This window comes from Candoia aspera, chromosome 4 (genome assembly GCF_035149785.1).
Source record: "Candoia aspera isolate rCanAsp1 chromosome 4, rCanAsp1.hap2, whole genome shotgun sequence".
Classification (NCBI taxonomy): Eukaryota; Metazoa; Chordata; class Lepidosauria; order Squamata; family Boidae; genus Candoia; species Candoia aspera.
In genome coordinates this window covers 15260701-15278708 of record NC_086156.1, presented here as the reverse complement: position 1 = coordinate 15278708, position 18008 = coordinate 15260701, and positions in this window count along the sequence as shown.

Here is an 18008-nt window from a genome sequence, read left to right as displayed (position 1 = left end):
AATGAGTTGAAGGAACCCCCGGATTTAACCTATCAATCTATGTATTACAGATTGAAGAGACAATCAGAGGCTGGGAAAACCAAATGCTAAGAGCTAATCGGGAGCAAGAATATTCTTGTGAGCTTTTAAAAGGGGAGGGGTGAGCTCCATTTGTCTTTGTTCTGTGCTTGTGTCTTGCAGGAAATGAGAAAATTTCTCCTGGCTGACTCGAAGACAAGAAACCAGTTTCCAGGGATAGGGAACTAAGGATCTAGGAAATATGTAACAATCTAATAACCAGTAGAAGCTAGATGGAAACAAAACCTTAACTTAGTTTTATGGGAAAATATCCAAGTCGTGATGCCTTTGACTTATTTTGTTCTCCCTTTTTTCTCTGTTTGTTTATCCTTGGCTGGAAGAGTTGCCACTGAGATAAGCCTTATAGACTCAGTTGCTATTTTCTTTTATTTTCCTGTTTTCAGTTGTATGGTCTGTCTAGTTCCTTAATCTTAATATACATAATAAAGCTTTGCATTTCTTATTAAATCAGCCATCTCATTCTGACAGTAAATTTAGCTTTTATAACAAGCCTGACTGATGGGCTAGGCCCTAGAAAAGGGAAGAAAACTCCTCTTGAGTAAACCAAATAGAGAGGGACTTTCTCTGGAATAAATTGAATGGTGAGAAGTATTAACAAACTTCCCCAGGAGTTGTGGGAGGGTGCAGAAGGGTTGAAGGTGGGCATTTAGAGGCCCTTCTTATGGGAGCCAGGGGGCCCAATCAACTCATCCCCATGGTGGCATGTGCCACCATGACATGGTGGCAGAGGTGGGATGGAGTAGACTGCAATGGAAAAGCTCAGGGCAAGATGGAATAAATTAGTGTGAAGGGAAAAAAAATCTCTCCTTTTTGTTACTTGAGAAGTTTCTTTGAACCAAGCATTTCTTTAAAGTCAGAATTATGAGGGCTTTTCTTGTTATATTTTTCTTTTCTTTTTTAAATAAACTTTACTGAAATTTCAAAATAGAATTAAAATGCGAAGTACAGAAAAGCTTGAATAAAGAACTAAAAGAAAAAAGAAAAACTAAAATGTACAGGAATAGCAAGAAATGACAAACAGAAAGTGATTTCCAACCTTCTCCAAGACAGATATAAATACATATATAATAACAATCTCTTACTCTTAATTAAACCTTATCTAACATTATTTCTATTAAAAAGCCACTATTTTAATCATCAAAACCTAAAATCAAAACCTCATTTTTTTTTCAGTGTACAAGCAAATAGTCCAAAAGTGGTTTCCAAGTAGAAACAAATCCAGTCACAGTATTTTCTCTTATCAATGCTTCAATGCTGTCAGTTTTGCCATCTGTGCCAATTCCATTAATTTCACCATCCATTCCTTCACTGTAGTTATATTTTTCTTTTCTATCTTTCAAGAAGGAGAAGAGGAGAAACAGAGAACCACCGTCAGATCGATGTCCAGTCTCCCTTCCCTTCCCTTCCCTCAAACAACAGACAGAATACAGCTAAGGCACTAATGGAATTGCATGCTCTCAAAGTTACACTGAATCCCAACCTTTCGGAATAGGACACAGAATTCAGCACATTTATCCCAGGGGAGAGTGCAGCAAGGTCCTGCAGCAATCCTTCAATGACATGGAGGTCAGCAAGCAAGATCCAATGTACTGGAAGGCACTGATGAAAATTGGAAAGGTAGAATTAGAAACAAAAAGAGAAGACAGACATGCTGCTTAAGAAGCAGAGAAGCAAAAGCTAAATTAAAGCTGTCCCTGGAAAAGGCTGCCACACATTGCATGGATGGAGAAGGATGCCCACTCCTGAAGTTATGAATTCCTCAAGTTCAAAGAAGTGGAAGCCTACTTGGCCAACACTGAGTAGAGGTAGGGGTTATAAAATTCCTAAAGAGCATTACATGAGTTGCCTTTGGCCACACCTGAATGGAGCACTGCTACTGGTAGCCACAGGAATCCAGATAAGAGACAAGGAAAAGGGACTTTCTCTGGAATAAAATGAATGGTGGCAGCATTTATTGAGTAGGCTATAGGGGAAGGTGCAGGTGGGCTCAGGGTGGAAGATCCACAGCCAGAGGGCAGAGTCTACTACATCCCTGTGTTTGCATGTGCAAGTCACCTCATTAGAAGATTTTTTTTAAAAGCAAATTATCCTACTTTGTGCTTTGAGATGCACATTTCCCCAATGCAGATTTTTATACATGTATTAAATATATTCTCTCTCTCTTTCTCTCTCTCTCTCTCTATATATATATACATACATACATATATATATATATATATATATGTATACACATACAGACAGACAGACAGACACACACACACACACTGTATATAATATATAAATTCTCCCCCATGTAAAATCTTATTTTACTGTTACTTGGATGCAACTTTCATTACTTTTCAGATGTATTTTTGTAGATATTTTTTAATTGAGAAGGTTGAATGCTGGTGGACCCTGTCTAATTCTAGCATTCACATCCCTGAAACATAGCCACCTAGAGTCACTTCTATGAAATGGGCAGCTATTTAAAATGAATGAATGAATGAATGAATGAATGAATGAATGAATGAATGAATGAATGCCTTCTATTTGGGATAGAATGCCTAAATTGTCTCCCAAAAGAAGCTCTGGAAAATTTATTTTACATCCATACTGTTTGCTTGGTGCACTACAGGGATGAATAAGGGATGAGAAGTGCAGAAGATGTGGAAAAAGGGAGAAAAAGGTTTCTTCATATCAAGATTCAGTGCTGTTTTAGGGGTATACTCTGCTGCCTTCGGTAGAGAAGTAAATGACATTTTTCTTCTATTATTCTGACACCTCAGAGAGAAATTCTCTCAACTCTCTCTCCTACTTCCCAATTATAAAAGTACAACTATAATAAGCTAAAAAATCAATAATTTTGTGACCTTTTATGAAACTAAACCCCCTTTTTCTCAACCAACGTTTATATCCAGTCCTGGGTTTAGGAGCAGATCTGAGCAGTCTCAATGTTTGGGCTTGACAACTCCATTGGGTAACAGGAAATGTTGTCTCAAATGTAAGGAATAAGAGATTTTTTAGATCTTTAAAATAAGAAATGGCAGATAAATATCTTAAATAAATGAAAAAGGATTATTCTAGTGTTGGATAATTCTAATCTCTAGTGTTAGATTATTCTAATCTCCAAGGATTATTGGAGAATCAGAGGACTCTAGTCTAGGTTTACATTTGAATTGCCTTACTGGCAATTTGTGTAGGATATGTGATTGCATATTTAATTGCTCTGGCTGATTGATTGATTTAATCATTCTCAAAACACACCCCAATCTTGAGCGGTGTCATCAATAAAATAAAGTAAAAAACATACATGCAGTTTTAGTTGCTGCAAATTGTTTAGGGTTTTGTAATTTTATTGCATGGAGATTTGTAACAACTGGTTGTCTCTAACATTGTGATATTTTAACTCTTTTGAATGGGTGTTTGTTACACATTTTGTGAAAGACATGCTATAAATGAATATTATAATATTACTGTTGTTGTTATCTCCAGTAGGCTGTGATTTTGAAAGATGCTTTACCTCAAAGGTGATGGGTGAGGATCAGAAGAAAAGGATGCACATCTCCTTGAGCTCAGGGTAGGAAATATGGGGTATAAAGGTTATTTATAATATCTAAGTAACAGTATGCTATTCAATAAGAAGAAACGTCACCCCTCCCTTCCACCAGAGGAAGGAACAGATGTATCCTTTTTTGCTTATACAGGAGAATTGGCTGTCTATATATAGCACTGTTGTCCTCAACAATGCCGACTTACAGCCATTATGGGGCTTCATTCACAAATATGCCCTGCTCTAAAAAGAGCAGCTGACTTCTCTTTGTTCTGAAGCTTAACTCTCTTATGCCTTTTCAGAATTATTATTGGCTTTCTTGGTGGTTTTTAAAAAACCCTTCCCCCATATATGCTCTGTAATCCAGGCTGTCCAATTGCATTAATTTCCCCCAGAAATGTTGCATGCATTATGTTTTTCTCAAGGCACGCAGCAGTATGATACAGATGAATGATGAGCACGTGAAGAAGTAGCTGTCATTTTGCTTCTCAAGTACAAATTCCTGTTTGTGGCTCCCCCTCTTTGCACCCACTGTTGTGCTGATCCCAACTAAGTGCTTTCTTGCCCCTCGCTTATCACAGGCCCAAGATGAAGGGAAATGTGAAAAGCCATTACTTTGCAAAAACAGACAGGAAAAGAAATTCCCTGTCAGTAATATTCCTTTTGCTCAACAGGCCAAAAGAACTACATAAAGCCAATGAATGACTGTGATCTGTGATGCATGAAATTATTGAGGGACGAGAATCCATTCTCCGCCTTTCTGCCTGTGACCTACAGATTTCTTTTCCCCTACTCCATTCTGCCCCTTCCAGATGCTCAATTTGGTGTTTGTTCCAGTATAAACAATGGGAGTAATAATAAAACTATCAAGGTTTAATATTACACACACATACACACAGCATCGCTTTGTCACATGACAATCCACTAAGAAATGAAGCCACATGATAGATTGTATCAGCAAACATTTTTGGTTTTGGGGACTGTATTTATTTTTATTCATTTATTTGCATCAGGTGGCTGCCAGGTGGGCAGGTCTAATGACGCTATGATGCTACTGGAGTGGTTGGGCAGAAATGTTCAACCTGTTTGGGAGTAAGGATACGAAATCCATGAAGATTATGATTATGGTTGATGGATGCTGCCATAAGGGACTGTTAGTTTTTCTACAGGAGAAAAACTATGGTTCTACTTGGAATGCCTGGGGGGGAAATGTTTGGAAGAAATTCCAGTATGAATTAACCTATTGTGCACTCCTACACAAATGTACCAACTGGCACTTAGTCATTCACTGGCTGCCATACATCCTGAATCTTATGCTGCTGCTCAAATATATATTCTCACGTTGTACTATTTCTGGAGAATACACAATTCATATTTAACTGCTAGGGAGGTGGCATATTTAACTGCAATTTTCCCAAATACTTACAAAAGTGTGACAAGTCCAATTAATTTGATGTGGCTTTTACTAGATATATCTGAGTTTCTCCATGGGGAAACACAGTTATGAACTTGTGATATCTGGAACTATACATATTTCACTCCCAGGGTGACAATGTAACCTCACCCTTATCTTAATTTATCCCACCCATCAGTTACTAATAATTCACTATAGTGCATGGGGTTCTAGTGGCATATATTACATATCAACACTTTGTTGAATTATTCTCACAAACACCCCTGAGGGTAGCACAACTAATTCAACCGATCTATCTTATAATTGTCTGATGTCAGCTCCATATGTCACATGTGGCATCTGCTAGTCTTTTTCTCATGACAATAGATTGACTGTTTCATTCCTTATTCCTTTGTCCTACTACTATAGACAAATTTCTGATGTTGGCATAGTTTTTTTCTACATGACCAGGACCAATTTGTTTACATAAGTAACATGAGGCCTAGGACTCTATGCTTGAGAAGGAAGGGGTCATCATTTTGTTACCTGTGTTACTAAGTAATCATATATTGATTTGTAACTATTTGGTAACTATCTTATGTAGCGTATGGAAAAATATCAGAATAAGAACTTCTAAGAAGATACAGTAAAAGGTGGTTCTCGGAATGGATCTTAAAAGAGAGATGATTCTTACATGATGTGGATGAGGCAATGACACTCCAGGGAAAGGTACCAGTCCTAAGATGCAACTAGAAATTATAAAAATGGATGGAAATTATAACATCCTTAGGGGGGAGATGGGGGGTGATAAAAATTTGACAAACAAACAAATGAACAAACATTTTGGGACAAGATCCTCTACATGATGGACATCATGCCTTGACTTTTCTAGAACTCAAATTCAACCTGGCCAATAGACTTTGAGTTGGGCAGGAGCGTATCAGCGTGTATGTGTGTGAATGAGCGATACTTTGGTCCACAAAATGAACAATAAACCCACATTTGTTCTTATCTGTTTCCTCAGTCTCTGGATAAATAAGAATAGGTAGCACTGCAGATGTTATAAAGACCCATTTTATGACCTCCACCTGACAGTGATATAATGTCTATGATCTTGTGCTGAAAAGAATCATTGATGAGGGATAGCTGAGAGAAGCAGGAGGGAGGGAAATTAAACAGAACCCAAGATCAGTCACTTCTCAGGCATGCAGCTGCCCTGATAGGGGATAAACCATGCCCATGGTTAGTCATCTGGGAAAAAAGTTAATGAGATGCAGCAAAATTGGGGTATATGAACTGAGCTTGCAAGGCCAGATATGATCTATGGAAGCCTTACTTGTGGTCTCCAAATTCTCTTCAGATATTGCTACCAGATTATCATTTCCAATGTAACTCAGGTGGGAAACTATTAAATAAATGCAGGGGTGTCTGGGGGGAGGGGTTAAAAAAGTAAAGATGGCAGCTTCAGCTATGTGATCCCCAAGATATCCCTGAGAAAATGGAGATTATTATTATTATTATTATTATTATTATTATTATTTTAAAATTGTAATTTGAAAAGATACTTTGAATTTAAATTAAACATAGATATAAATTAAATCAAATCAAATCAAATTTTTGTCTTGGCCCTGTCCACTTGTCTGGTCTTGTTTACTTTGAAGTGTTGCCCCAGCATAACATTTAATGGCCAAGTCTGGTTGTGGCTCCCGGAAAATTCCATAGCTCTTCAATGAAGAGAGTATTGGGACATGTCTACAGATTGATAAGTACATCCAGAAACAGAATCATTCCTAGCTTTGTCACCCCTAATATATTAGGGCATAATGTGATATTGCCATGGATCCAAGCCCATCTTCTCCAGTTTTCTCTTTTCAACTGATGCTCAATAATCTCTTCACTGGGATGTTCTCTGTTACATTATCTCCTTTTATATGTATGTTTTATAGTCTTGTAGTCAAGGTTTACCCAGGCAAACTGAATATAATACCTCCATTTTGTTGCTCAATTGTCTCTTTTGACTACAATCTTTCTTGAACTACACTTAACCAGCTAGTGATTAAGTCATGGGGAAACATTAAGTGTAAACCCATTTCAGCTGGGGAACAGCCTCAATAGAACAACTATTTAACCATAATGTTCCCCCCTAAGTTCAGTGTGAAGGCAGTAGTATCACTTAATCTACAGAATTGTGATTATTAATAGTGGGATTTGTAAAAGTAACACTAATGCTAATAAATATGAAGAAGGCACTGCTTTTTATTTCACCTACCCTCATTCCCACAGCCTAAACTGGAATTCCCTTTATTTTTAAAAATCAATACTCATATACAAATAGAAAAATGAGACATTCTGATTTTATACCATTACAGCTCTGGTTTCTTTGTTGATAATTACAAACCATTTAGCATTTTGGAAGGGGAATCTAAGAATGTGAATTCAGAGAGCCTTTCTTCATTTCTCATTATTTTGACTTTTGAAATAGACTATTCTGTGTTTTCTGTTGGGGCAGCCTTCTTCCTGGAAGAATTGTTCACTGCCTCAACTGAATATAAGTTCCTTAACCACCCACACTTCACACAATCTTGTTTCTTGCTGGGTTCCTCTGAAATGGAAGGCCGCAGGACTTCCCCCAGCAATAAAAATTCATGATTGCTGGGGATAGAAATGGGGCCAGGCTAGGATTTTTCCCGCTGTTTCCATACAAGTTCCTAATTTCAAAATGGTGAGGAAAATAATGGGGAAAATACAGCATGAGAATGTCAGCTATTCATTTGAAGCTATTTTGCTCCTTGGTTGGACTGAACTATTCTGCAAAATAGCTTTACCAAACTGCATGGTTACACACACGCACACACTAGCAGGAAGAAAAAGACTGTGATTTTGTACTGCCATAATTTTATAACCCACCTTGCTGCTATCCTCCAGAAGCAATATTTGGTGTTATTTTTATCTAATTATTCCTACCGACTGAAAAAAAAATGTCCAACCCCTCTATCTACTATAATAAAGAGATTAGTCTCCTTGACAATACTGTCAAAACATGCAGCAAATCCACCAATTTCTTTCCAGTCTTGGAATTCCTTTCTCCAGAAATCTACCAGAAGCATCGCAGAGTGGGGACATCATATGGACATTCTGAGGGACAGAGGGTGGGAATACTCACACATGGGAATGACGTATTCTTTGTCATTCCCATTTGACCACATTCATGACTTCTAACAAGCTTGACATCTATAACAAGCTGTAGAGCTGGGCAGAGACAGATATGTGAAATTCCATCGAGATAGTTTTCTACATATTCTCCAACAAAGCTTCTGACCACCCAGATGAATGCTTTGCTGGGGCAACTCAAATACATAGTAGCTGTTCCTTCAAATCCAATTGCACATGGTGCACAGCCCAGGAAAATAAATTTGCCCCTTTATGTGGGCTTATGCTATATATTTTGCTTGCTTGCTTTTTGTTAACCTTATTGTTAACTTCAGTAGGTGGTTTATAAGAAAGTACCAAAAGTCCATAAGCAGTTTACCTAAGAAGCACATGCCTATTTACAGTAGAGGGTACCTTGTTCTGAAACTTTGAAAAGCAGTGCAAATAAATATTACAACAGACAGCATACGTGTAACATTTCCAGTGGAGCATAAGACAAATTAGGAGAAAAGGCAGCTGAAGTTATACCTATTACATCATTTCCCTCGTAGTTTGCCCCATTGTTTGGGGAGGAAGAAAGCAAAGGAAGGGTTGATGTAGGTGGGAGAAACTTGGCTGCTTCCTCTCAAGTTCACACCTGCAAAGGTATTCTCAGGGCTCAGCCTGATCATTCAATTCCCGGTCCATTCTTTCCCATCTCAAAGACTTCCACTATTAGTCCTTGCTTTCATGGATAGCATCTGCATGAAAAATTAATATACAACAACAACAAGGAAAAGAGACGAGTATTTGGAATTAGAGGTGTTGGAATTGCTATTATATGTATTTGTATAGATTTTTTTGATGTGTGTAATACAGCCAGAGCAAGACCTATAAATGTTCTGATAAACAGGCTGTTTAAATAATCTGTGGCAAGCATGCTTTTTGCTTTTTTGCTTTTTCTGCTGGAGATCCTGAATCAGAGTAAAAACTCTGATTTTGATGATGCTGGGGGAAAGGAGTGGACTAAATGTGAACAGAAGGGAAAGGGGAACAATGGGTACAGACCTGAATCCTTTCCCATGTGCATTTAAGTATATCAGCAACATCATCTGCAAAGGAATTAAGTTGTCAAAGAATCAGAATAATTGGTGTTCAGACAAGCCAGAGATTGACTGAATGTGTGGATTTGCTTACATAAACAAAATCCTTGTGCGGATAACTGTCTTGACTCAAAATCATACCTGGCTTTTACAATGAAAACCCTTTCTCCTCTTCTGCCACAAGAAGAACCTTAAACAATGATGGGGGAATGACATCTACTGTATTTATTTATCTTGCCCTGAGAAAGCTGAAGCTGACAAGTCACTTTTCACAGAGCAATTACTACACCTTTTATTAATGCAGATCTGCAGCCAGGCATCTTATCTACCCCAATTAAAGGACCCCCTGCCTAAGATCTGGTTATAGCCATTTCCCACCTTTTCTTTCTTTTTAAAGAAAAGGTCCTTTCTGTCCAGCTAATTGACAAAAGGAAAAGAGCTACAAGGACCAAGAAGAAAGAATCATGCTGAGAGCTTATTCAAAGTATAGTTCGAGAAATACAAAAAGTTAGACGAATGTGTATGTCAAGAATACTGCTTGACCCAAGGAAATGTCTGGTCTAATTTTCAATGCCTAATCTGGTAGATGACGGAAATGCTCAGTGAAGCATCTTTCACAAGTAAAACTTACCTAATTCAATAGTAAATTAGAACTGGATGAATTCAAGGTGAGTAATTTTAGGGGGGGGGGCTCTCTGACTTGAGTAATGATCTACAATAGAAAGGAGGCTGTATCAAAGGAGCCCCCACTTCATTTGAGGCCAGGGAGAACAGTTGGGATGTTGGCACCACATTATGAGCAGTCTCACAAATGGCTGACATGGTAGGCATGGCCAATAGCACAACATTCATTTATTGCAAAGTAACAAATGAAAGTGCTTCCTGCCACATCTCTAATATCCCCCTGTTTCCCTGCCCCCGCACTTCTGCTTTATCTTTTGGAGAGAGTAGAGTATGTGGGCTACCCCAAAGAAACCAGTGGACTGGTTTTTCTATTTTCTCAGGTTGTTTTTCATATTTAGGTGAGATCCAGAGACATCCCTGAAAAACTGATTATGCCTGAGCGTGGTTTATTGCTTCACAGATAACAGTCCATTTATTATTATTATTATTATTATTATTATTATTATTATTATTATTTTAAAGAAATATTTTTAAAATGTCATGCTGGGGATATAAGCTTTATTAGAAGAACACTCAAAACCTGACAGGGCAGAACTGCTCTTCAGAGAGATCACAGCTGGTCAGTTCCTGATATAGTACAGCTCCTTCCTTCCTTCCTTCCTTCCTTCCTTCCTTCCTTCCTTCCTTCCTTCCTCCTTCCTCCTTCCTCCTTCCTCCTTCCTCCCTCTTCTATTAGACTCCAGTTAGGGGAAGTTCATGTTCATATACTTCCCAGATGGATGAATTAGTCTGTTTCCAATCTATGACACCTCTGCTTATGACTCTCTATAAGTCTGTTGTGGCTTTCCATAATCCTTAAACAAAATAATAAAAGCAGGTCTAGTGGTGAAGGCACCAGGCTAGAAACTAGGAGACCGAGATTTCTAGTAGGCTGGCTGGGTGACCTTGGGCCAGTCCCTCTCTCTCAGCCCAAGAGCCAATCAGGCGTGGTATGAGAGTTCTAGTCCCGCCTCAGGCACGAAAGCCGGCTGGATGACCTTGGGACAGTCCCTCTCTCTCAGACCAAGAGCCAATCAGGCGTGGTATGAATGTTCTAGTCCCACCTCAGGCATGAAAACCAGTTGGGTGACCTTAGGCCAGTCACTCTCTCTCGGCTGGACTCACCTCACAGGGTTGTTGTTGTGGGGAAAACAGGAGGAGGGAGTATTAGGTATGTCCGCTGCCTCGAGTGATATATAAAAATAATAAAGGTGGGATAAAAACAAATAAATAAATAAATAAATGCATATTTCAATTGGGGTTCTTCCTTTTCTCAGCTGATAACTATTTCTGAACATTTGGAAACTGCAAAAAACAATAACAATATCACTTGCATAACCTTCGAAAAGGTAAGTTCAGACTGAGATTCACAACTCCTCCAGCACCTTTTCCTCCAACCTTCCTAATGTTGGGGGAAATATAATTTCTGCATAACGCTAGGAAGAAGAGGTCTTGCATTCAGTTCAGGACTCGTCCAAATCCCCGATGTAAGGATGCCAATGTATTTTTCCAATGATATTTATGCCTAAGATTCCTGTATGTTTTGTATCCTTTACATATAGGACATTATATGCCTACGTATATCCTTTATGTTTTAAATAACTTTACGAGTTATTCTGGTTTTTTTCCTGGTAACCTTGAGTGCATTTGTATGAAGCAGACTTCCAGTGTTGTTGTGACTACAATTCCCAGAATTCTTAGCCAACATAGGCAATGCTGTAAGTATTGCCTTTTGAATCATGCTTGTCAAAGAAAATACATAAAAAGGTTAGATTTGCTCATGTATTTATTTTGAAAATTATGAGTCTTTGGGATAAAAGTTTCTTCCATTATACTCAGAACTCTCAGCCCAGGACTTACAAAGTCAGAATTTCCATCTACCAGAAATATATTAATTTTTGAAAAAGAATTTAAAATTAATTAAATACTCCCTCCTCCTCCTCCTCCTCCTCCAACCTTATCTGTAGACAAAACCTTAGAAATACAGAACTGCCCTATTAAAACTGTTCAACTTGACAATCTAAATGTCTCCTGGAACAAAAACTGCATGATCTGTTTATGAGGTCCAGAAGAGGGAAGGCCAACTCAAATTCCCAGGGAATTTCCCATCTGAGAAAAACAGAATGAGCCAAAGAACAGTGTACAGTAATTAACTCAGAGAAAGAGGATCTCCTATATTATACAGCTACATGTGGAAACTCACTGTTCCTGGGAAAATTGCCTTATTTTTACTCCCACACGATATTAACACGTGCAATGAGCCATTGGCCTGACTCACAGGCTCCAGTCCCAGCGCACTCTCTGTGCATATAGGGACATGGCAGATACGCATCATTGAATCTTAAATCTTACCATTTAATCAGAAGGTAGAAACCAAAAGACTGCCCCAGAGTGAACTTGATTTTTGCATATTTGAAAGCTGTTTAAGACATAGAATCAGTGAGTCAAGCCTGCTCTTCTCACATCAGATATACACTTCCTTCAGGACTGATGAAAATTGTTGCTTTCTTGGTACACAGCTCATGAATGAGAACTGAAGAAGCATTAGCTGGATACATCAGTGTGCCCAGATGCTATCACCGATGGAATATGTGAAATGTTTTTTTTCCTGCAGTCAATTAGAAAACCCTCAGAATCTTTCTTTTCTAATATAGAAATATTTGTGAATTATAGTAAGCATTTACCAAACAAACTGAATTAAGTTTATTTCAAGAAATACAGTTATTCCCAGCAAAGGGACAAGCACTTATCTTCCTACTGTAGGGAATCTATCTGTCTAAACTACAGTTATGGCTGAAATCACAGGCTATTAAACTCAGAATATTAATCATTCAATGTCCATGGACTAGATGGTCACATCTGTTGGTTTTATTTCCTCACGTATTCCAATTGCTTTTAATCTTGATCACTTGATAAAAATATCTCTCTAAGCCCTTGGAGGTGATCTTCCTGAACAGTGTGAATGCTGGACTAGGACTGGAGAAATCCAGGCACAAACATCTGTGGAGGATGGGGCACAAGTGACACAACGCCTCACAATCTCAAGGTGCAAATTCCTTCCCTTACATAACTACACATAATGCTGTAATGAAAGTATGAAATTGTGGAGCTTGCACCATAACATCTTCCATCATTTTTTGTCATCATGGATAAGAAGGGATGCTAATAGAGTGCAAGTCCAAATTACCACTAAGCCATGAAGCTGACCAGATGAACTTGAATCACAACATTTGAGCATCACTTATCTCATTAGTCTGTTGCATTAATAAATGAGGTGTACAGAATCCCGTATACATTCCTCAAGGAAGGTAGGATAGAAATGTAAAAATTTAAAGCTGTCATTCAAGCTCTTCTTTTCAGCTGCTTCTGGCCCAGGCCTAGATTCCAGTAAAATTGTCTGTGGCCATGTCCTGAGAGAAGCATGACATCTCGCAAATGGACGGTTCAGACAAGAATTGAAAAATGGGCTAGCGAAAAATGGGCTAGCTCATTTTCACTTCAACGCCATAATGTACCCTGTTCGTGGGCTCACATACTACAGCTGCCTTAAATGCCTTAAAGTGGGGTGAGAGAAAAAGGTGGCAACCCTGAACATTCAGTCTTTGACCTTATTTTTGAAATATCAAAAATCCTATATTACTGAAGAGTTTTCAGCATTAAGTGCTTGATGCAAATCAAATGTCTTCAGCCGAGTTTTAGACATGCAATGCACCGGCTAATGAGAACCAGTGTCAATTCTGGAAAATGTTAAGCCGAATGATTTTTGTTCTTCACCAATCTACCACTTTCCCCCCAGGAAGGCTGAGCATATGATTCCAATCACACAGTTATGACAGGTTGTATGCATGTAGGAGGTTTTCCCTTCAGCTTCCAAGAGGTCACTTACTAATGGCTTATAGCCAAGAGCACTGCTCTCTTCAAGACCAATTTAGCTGCCATTAGCTGCCATTGAAAACATCCAAGCCATTTCTTGACTGACATTCTACATGGAACAAGAGGTTTGCCTTCTGTCTTGGGGAGAAAATCTTCCCAAATCTGTAGCCAGCAGAAACAGATTTCTTTTGAAAGAAAAGAGGGTGGGGGACAGGGAGGGGAATAAAGCTGAGTGGCTTGTTAAAGCACATTGTTCCCTTCAATCAGGACAAGCACCACTCTTGATCATAAAACGGAATGCTGGGGATCACAGTCTTAAAAGTGAAAGGGATGAATGTTAGTAATTGAAAATGAAGTATTAATGGAAACTTTTTAAAAGGCAAAAGAGTATATCAGCTTTAAGTCAGCTCCTGGTGACCTCATGGACAAACTCAAGTAGTTTTCTTGTAACACTACTGAAACCAGCTTGCCATTTTGGGGGGAATATTATTTCAGCTGCCCAGACTTATCCTATGGCCCTGGAATTCAGTCCCTTGGTGATCTGCTGCTGCCTGCTGAGTCTATTTCAACTGAATTAGTTGGTAGTAGGTTTCACTTTCTGTCATATTAAACAACATTGCAATTCACAGCAGCAATTTTTGGGAGTTGCTCTGGGAGCCTCACACAAAGCTTGGGTGCATCTGCGGTGCGCACTTGCTGTAGACCCAGGATAGATTGGCATATGTTGGTCTAGTCCCTGAACTTTACGGCGGACATTAAAAACAGTAAATAATAGGAAAAAATCAGAAGGAATCTTGCCAAACAAGGAGTTACCAAATATTCCTGATATTTGCCATCATAAATTAGCATGGCTGTCTTCTTACATTATCTAAATCAGTGTTTCTCAACCTTGGCAACTTTAAGATGTGAGGACTTCAACTCCCAGAATTTCCCAGCCAGCGCTGGCTGGCGAATTCTGGGAAACACCGCTCTATGGGCTTATTCTCTTCAGGCAGGTTGAGAAACACTGATCTAAATGATAGAACAAGATTGGTGGGTCTCATAAGATCTGTGCTGCCATCTGTCCTGCCGTGTTTTTTTTTAGTGCTAAGGATAAAAGGGTTTAATTTTCTTCCTCCATTCCATTTTCTGGTTGAAATTGCCATGCACACCCATCCTCAACTCCTGTTTACTCTATAGGGTAAAGCTAGAAAGTGATACTAAGTTATGGGATAACCCTTAGGTACAAGGCTGCTGGGTTAAGGCAAAGACCTGGAAGAAAAGAAAGTGGTGGGCTCTTGAAATTGCCCCCCTAAAGATAGCATTGGAATGAGCTACAAGAATGCAAGCTGTTTGTCTTCCCCACTATGGTGAGATGCACTACATTTCTACTTAAATTACAGTTACTCTTTCCAAAATTTTATCTAGACTTTTACATTGGTGCATGCAAATGCTATGCAAATGTATGCCGTTTTTTCACCATCCTGGCTGGCGATACATTTTCTTTTCTTTTGAAAAGGTCTAAGTGGCACCCTAAGCAAAATATGCAAAATCATGAAATCTTATACAGACAGCTGTATGTTTTGCCCTGTGGGGGACCAACAGCAGCTCTAGGATTGGTGCACAACTCCATAACATGAGAGAGATTTCATGGTATGGGAACTTGAGTTGAACTGCTTTGGAAAGCAAAAAGGTGATGCTTGTACGAAGAAAGTAGGACTTGTATTGTGATGCTACAATGCTGCCTTCACTTTAACCCCCTTGCCTCCCTCTGCAGATATTGTTGAAAACTACATCTGCAGTACTGGTACAGGGTTATACTTGGACTGGGAGATTCAGGTTCAAATTCCTACTTGACCACAGAACTTGCTAGGCAGATTTGAGTCAGGGATTTGAGTCAGACACTCCTTCTGGGCCAAGCTACTGAACAGGTGTTGTTTAATATGCTATGAGCTCTCAGGGGAAAGATATTATACACACACACACACATAGATACACACACACACATACATACACACACACACACATAGATACACACACACTCACACACATATACACACTCACACACCTTAGAGGGTCTTTCCTTGGGCAAAGATCCTCTAATGCTTCACCTGCCTACCTCAAATATGAGAGTGACACAAACTAAGGCTGGACTAAAAGACAGCCCTGAGGCCCTGATCATAGCAGCCTAAGAACAGGCGCTAAGCACCCGATCCATAGAAGCAGGGGTCTATCACACTAGACAGGACCCAAGGTGCAGACTGTGCAGAGAGGCCTCAGAGACAGTCCAACACATAGTGGCAGGGTGTAAGATGCAGGCAGGAACAGCATACACTGAATGGCACAACCAAATAGCTGGCATTGTGTACAGGAACATCTGCACAGGGTGTGGGCTAGACCCTCCCAAGTCCAGATGGGAGATTCCACAGAAGGTTGTGGAAAATGACAGGGCTAAGATCCTGTGGGACTTCCAGATCCAGACGGACAGGCACTTACTGGCCAATCAACCAGACATCGTGGTAATAGACAAGGACCAGAAGACAGCGGTGGTGATAGATGTAGTGGTGCCAAGTGACAGCAAGAGCAACAAGGAAGAAGGAGTATGAGAAGCTGGAGAATGATCAGGGCCTGAAGGAGGAACTAGAGAGGATGTGGAAAGTGAAGGCCAAAGTGGTCCCAGTGGTGGCACTTGGGTCTGTGACTCCCAAGCTGGAAGCATGGCTCCAAAAGATCCCAGGAGCTACATCAGAGCTCTCTGTCCAGAAGAGTGCAGTGCTAGGAACAGCTAAGATACTGTGCAGAACCCTCAAACTCCCAGGCCTCTGGTAGAGGACCCAAGGTTGAGGAAGACACATACCACCCCTAGGGGTGAGAAGGGATTTTTTTTTTTAATGTATGGGAGAAAATCAGATTTTTATGCAGATTTTTGTTCTGGTACTTATCACGTTTTGGAAGAACATGGTCTCAAATACAATTCCTTGCTTAGTTCTTAGCAAATATTCACCAGTCCAAGCTTTTCTTTTGAACCTGATTCAAGTTGTGGACCTCAGAACTTTTGTAAACAGCCAAGTGGTTCCTATAACCACTTCACAAGCAAAGATAATTTACCATTTCTTCCGATGCCTTGAAAGGAGCATTCCTTGGCATGTTTCAATTGGGAATAAGTCTGATTATAATAGGTATGCTGATCTAAATAAAGGAGCACTCTGGTGTAAGAGTGGCTTAAAAGGGAAAATTTCACCCAATACGCAAAAATAGATACATATATATCTGGGTCTGAAAATGAGCAACTCTGAATAATAATAAAAAATCTGTTCCAGTTTTGCATCTTGTATGTAAACTTAACAAACAAAGCCAAGGAGAGCTTGGTGTGCAGTTATTCAGGCTAATGGCTAAAGAAACAGACCTCTGATCAGTAACCACAACCTTGTTTCTTTTTCCAGGAGTCTGCCTGGTTTTTTTTGCATGCTCTGTTGAGAAACCTAAGAAAGCAGTGCCTGCGTGCCAGATAGAGGTGGAAGATTACATATAACAGCAGTCAATGTACTGAGGTTAGGAACCTGCCATTTTGACTGGGACATAAGGAGCAAGGCTGTGGTATTTATAGTTGCATAGACATGTGTATTGCCTCTGAAGAAAATCCCAACCTGAAAGAATATACAGCATCCATTTATGGTCTTTTCAGTGTAATGGCAGGTTGTAGTATAAATACTTACCAATAAGACCCTTCTGAGGAAATGAGAGAATCAGGAATCTCTTGCAGACAGGGACAGCCACTTGGCAGACAAATGATTTTGGGGTCTACCCACAGTACACACAGCTCAGTGAGATAAACTAATGCTTTTGTCTCATACCACAAAATAGTGTGGTTAGGACTAAGCAGAAGCTAAACAGAAGAATTCATAAAATCTTTTGGTGGGGATTCAGAGATACTCTGCTCCAGACTGCTCCATTCCTTCAGCCACCCAATGTTGATGAGAAAGGTCTACAGCAGTGGATGGGTAATAGCAAATGAATGCCACCATTAATCACAGTGTCCCTGACACTGAGAGAGCTTCATGTTTCTACTAGAAGCAGAGCTGAGTTTGTTGTCCTTTTTCTTTCAGTGGTCTCTCATAAAACTTTCAGTAAGGACCTGGACTTACCTTTAGTAAACCTTCAGCAATGGCTATTTGTTATTGGTTTTATAGAATGTCTTCCTTTGGCTGATCTTGGAAGTAACTAAGGTTGGCCTTGGATGATAGTTGGATGGGAGACTACT